We start from the raw sequence: 5,337 nt of genomic DNA, 5'->3' as shown, positions 1-5,337 counted from the left end.
GAAGCCCTTCTGCACGCATGAGCTGCACAAAGCAAGGCAGAGGCCCGACGCCCTGCACTGTGCGGCTCTCAGGCAGTGTGGATCCAGTATTGATTGACATTTAGAATATGGAGTCATTTCAGAGTGGGATTGCGTGTGCGTGTGTGTGTGTGTGTGTGTGTGTGTGTGTGTGTGTGTGTGTGTGTGTGTGTGTGTGTACGTGTGTGTGTGTGTGTGTGTGTGTGTGTGTGTGTGTGTGGCAGGAGTAAAACCCCAGGCTTTTTATTTGCCAGAGGTGAGTGCTCTTAATTGAGACAGAGGGAGTTCTGTGCCCTGTGTGGTTTATAACACACACACACACACACACACACACACACACACACACACACACACACACACACACACACACACACAGAGGGGTTCCTTCGATATCAAGCGCATGTCATCTTCCCTCCTGCTCTTCCCTTCTCGTCTTCTTCTCAGTTTCTTGCCAAGTCGGCACACTCTCACCCCCAAGGCGTCTTCTTCTTCTATTTCTTCTATTTATTTATTTATTTATTTTTTTTTTTAATCCACGTGCTAACTGAACGCTCCTACCATGAGGTCTCACATTGGTCGGGTGGGCTCCGTCCGCCAGGGAGAGACGAGAAGGGGATGAGATGATTTATTAAGAGGAAGCGGTGGAGAAGCGGCGCACACGCAACGCAACAGAACGGCTAATCTCACAGTTGGGCGGTGGAGTGCTGCCGCACGACTTGAGAGGCTGTGTGAGTTAAGAGGAGTGAACGAGGCTCGCTTGATAAATGTACGTGCAGGGTTGTGTGCGCCGTGGCTCAGTCGTCGTGTACAGAGAGGAGATTAGCACGTTCGTTTTGAGTGGAATGCATTGGGTGGAAAAAAAGGCGGCATTTTAATTTAACACCTCTGGGGGCCGGCGGACGCACCGGCGCCTCCTCGTCACATGAGCGTCTGAAAAGGCAGTAGCGTCACGGCGCAGCGTCGTCTGGTCCAGTGTTTCAATCCGTGTCCAAAGTGCAGATATAAAACTACAAGCTGGTTTTTAAATGACGTTGATCGCCCAAATAAAAGGAGTTCAAAGCAAATAAAAGGAGTTCAAAGGAGTGTGACCTTTTATAAATAGTTTTACAAAAACGCCTGAGGCAGTGCTTCTATTTCACTGTAAATATCTGTACAGAACTGTTTGTTCAACTTTTCAACTGTTTCAACTTTTTGAAACTTGTGCAACTTTTTGAAACTTGTGCAACTTTTTGACACTTTTTCAACTTGTAACATTTTCAACTGACACCTTTTCAACTTTTTCAACTGTTTGACACTTTTTCAACTTTTTTTAACTGTTTCAACTTTTTGAAACGTTTTTAACTTTTCAACTTTTTCCTCTTTTGTTAACTTTTCCTACTTTTTTCTACTTTTTCAACTGTTTGCACTTTTTTTTAACGTTTTCAACTATTTCAACTTTTTGAAACTTGTGAAACTTTTTGAAAATCGTAAAATTTTTTGAAAATCGTACCAATTTTTTGAAAATCGTGCAATTTTTTTAAAACCGTGTAACTTTTTGAAAATCGTGCAATTATTTTTTTTTAATTGTGCAATTTTTTGAAAATCGTGCAATTTTTGGAAAATTGTGCATTACAGTTTCTATTTCACTGTAAATATCTGTATAGAACTGTTTTTTCAGTCCTGTTTTGATACATTTTAGTTCATTATAGTTTATATTTACTTTACAAGTAAACAAAATGATTTGTTAACCATGTCTGTGACTTTTATAGTCAATAAATCTGTTTTTACCAGCCGAATTTGTACTTTTATGGTGTTTTTAGATCCACTGTTTTAATACAGTATGCCAAAGTGATGAAAATACTTCTGAAATGCATTTATGAGGTTGCCCTGAACAAAATTACACCAAACAAGGCGCAAGGTTTAAGGATTTTATATCTGAGATATAAAGGAAAAATCAATTGTAGTGAAAAACGGCACAAAATGCTTTCAGGCCCCGAAGGGTTAATACACGTTGGCTCAAGCTTGTTAGTGAAAGCACAGGTGGAGGCGGATGTTTGCGGCTTTCATATAGTGTTAAAATACAAAACACATCTGGGAGAGCGGTGAGATCCCAACGCGTCTGGTATGTAAGGAAGAGACGAACACTTTAAATACACTGAATGGGGTTTTCTTTCCTCGTTCGCCGTTCTGTAAAAGCCGAGGTGACATCCGCTCCATCTCCCTCCTCCTCCTCCTCCTCCTCCTATCTGCGCTCGTCAGGTGCCGGCTGGCGTGATGTAGATCCTGTAATTGGCAGCTCGGCCCCAGTGTCTGTTAAGACCAGCCGAGCGTGGCGGGTTTTAGTTAATGGGGTCAAACTGCCACTCACGCCAGTACAGTACGTGCTGTACTCGCAGTCGTTCCAATCCAGACCCTCCTTCTTCCCTTTCGACTTTTTTTTTTTATCCCCCGCCGTGTCCGATAGGCCCCGAAGGGGGATCTTGAAACAGTCTCCGTACGTCCATACGTACGTTCGTACGTTCGAACGTTTCTACCTATATCTCGGCAACCCCTGGGCCCACAGTGACCAAACTTCACATGTGGATACATCTCAGAGGGGGAAGGGATACTATGGTGACCTTGAGCTAATTTGCATATTAAGTAGGTCACGGGGTCACGAAGTTCTTAAAAACACATTTTGGGCTCTGGAGGCCTAGGTTTTTGAGGTAGGGCTCTGAAATGTTATACACACATGGTACACACTCCAGGGATAACCTCCAGTACACCAAGTGACCTGACCTTGACCTTGACCTTGACCTTGAAGATTGGTAGGGTCTGAAGTTTGCTCGTCATGGTTGCACAATACATGTATTTTCATATAAGCATTTCTCCTCATTTCTCAGCAGTTCCTGGGCCCACAGTCACCAAACTTCACACATGGACACTCCACCGGGGGAGAAGGGGCACCATGGTGACCATGACCTCATTTGCATATCAGGTCACAGGGTCACTAAGTGCATAAAAACACTTTTTGGGCTGTGGAGACGTATTTTGACATAGCTTATGAAGAAGAGCTTTCAGATTCTACATAATGATCTACTAGGACCCATGGAACACCCTCTAGTGTACCAAGTGTGCTGCCTTAGAGCTGGCTTTGTGAGAAAATAGAAAGCCCTCCGGCGGGGGATTAGCCCAGCAACGGCCTTCTTGTTTTTTTTTTTCTTCCGCGTAACTTTGATCATTTATGTCAACTGAGCTCCGAAAAGGAATAGCAAGAATCTGAGTAGAGCTGGCATGGTGATATTACAGGTGATGGATCCTCGCAGAAAACATTTTAAAGAAGCGCTGCAGCACCCGATGCGACAAAAGTATAGAAATAGATGAACTATATTGTTGAGCAGATGTTTCAGGGAAACATGGAACACAGATACACTTTATACAAGTGTAACCTCGACTGTAACGGCATTTAATTGGTTTTGTTCCATCAAAAAAAAAAGACAAGATGGCAGTAATCTGCTTAACAGAACTGAAAGAAACTGGCTATTGTGTTTATTTACCTGCTGTCAAAGTTTATTTTTTCAGTAGCGTTGTTTTGGATCGATCCCTCATATTGTCCTGGAAATACCTTAAAATCATTTCTGTTCTTTTTGTACTCATCAAAGAGCGAAGATCGATCAATCAGCGTTTGATTTTTCTTTTTTCTTTTTTAATTTTTACAGAGGGAACGCAGCTTAAAGTCCTTGCACTTTATTATAATTTGCCTTAAAAAAAATCTGAATTTTATCATTTGTTTTGTTTCTAGTATTATGCCCTTTCATATTTTAACTATTGTATAATGTTAATTGTGCTAAATTCAGTTTTATATGTTTAAAAGAGATCTTGATTTCAGTGGGTATTTTTATTTTATTTTTCAGGTGAAATAAAGGTTTGATTTTGCCTATTTTATTTTATTACATTTTTTGGGGGGGAGGAGGCGGGACTTGACCATTAAAGAAGGTTGAGTCCTTCCAATGGCAGCCATTTAATCTGTTTGGAAATTGTGGCATTGTGGAGACGGAAGTCAAACTCAAACTATGTGTTTTGGCCCAAATGGCCGGTTCTTTAGGGTCCCATCAAGTCGATTGCACCGTGTGGGATGAAAGCCGACTGGAGACGTCAGCACAAGTCGCAGCAGTCCCTTAAACGTCGCCTCAACAAGCCGTTTGGCTTCATATATTTCCAGCTCACGTGTTTTGCAAGGTCATACGTGAATGTGGGATGAATGTGTCTCACCACATTCAACGGCTTGGCCTTGTGGCCAACAAGGAATCACATCTGCTCCACTCACCTCGGTTTTAATCCCAGATGGACGATTCCCATTTGATAATAACTTAATTATTAGTAAAGATTCAGTGATTTTTACACTTAAAGAGATATAGTTCCTTGGAAAAAGTAGCACGTCACTAGTTTAATAACAAAAGTACACAACAGTCCTTTTGAAAAGATGAAAAAGTGGTGCTGGAGAGACGACGTCCTCAGTACAGGGAAGGAAACACCAGCACAGAGGATTTCCTCGACACGGTATAGTGTAGTATAGTCGGATTTGCTTCATCAAACTGCATAATGTTGTCCAGTTGTTTATACACTTCCTTTGATGCCAAAGAACAACACCTGATTGAACTTGTACAACAAAGTGGGCCGTCAATTATTCATCCATCCATCTATTGTCTACCGCTTATCCAGGCCGGGTCACGGAGGCAGCAGTCTAGCAGAGTGGCCCAGACGTCCCTCACCCCAGACTCTTCCTCCAGCTCTTCTGGTGGAACCCCAAGGTGTTCCCAGGCCATAGAGAGACATAGTCCCTCCAGGTGTCCTAGGTCTGTCCTGAGGCCTCCTACTGGAGGGACATGCCCGGAACACCTCCCTGGGGAGGCGTCTGGGGGGCATCGGAAACAGGTGCCTGAACCTCCTCTGACTGAGCTCCTCCCCCTATCTCTAAGGGTGACTGAGCTCCTCCCCCTATCTCTAAGGGTGACTGAGCTCCTCCCCCTATCTCTAAGAGTGACTGAGCTCCTCCCCCTATCTCTAAGGGTGACTGAGCTCCTCACCCTATCTCTAAGGGTGACTGAGCTCCTCCCCCTATCTCTAAGGGTGACTGAGCTCCTCACCCTATCTCTAAGGGTGGCTGAGCTCCTCACCCTATCTCTAAGGGTGACTGAGCTCCTCCCCCTATCTCTAAGGGTGACTGAGCTCCTCCCCCTATCTCTAAGGGTGACTGAGCTCCTCCCCCTATCTCTAAGGGTGACTGAGCTCCTCCCCCTATCTCTAAGGGTGACTGAGCTCCTCCCCCTATCTCTAAGGGTGACTGAGCTCCTCCCCCTA

The sequence above is a fragment of the Blennius ocellaris genome (genome assembly GCF_963422515.1).
Source record: "Blennius ocellaris genome assembly, chromosome: 24".
NCBI lineage: Eukaryota > Metazoa > Chordata > Actinopteri > Blenniiformes > Blenniidae > Blennius > Blennius ocellaris.
The sequence above is the reverse complement of the archived record's forward strand: the minus strand, read 5'-3'. Positions refer to the sequence as shown.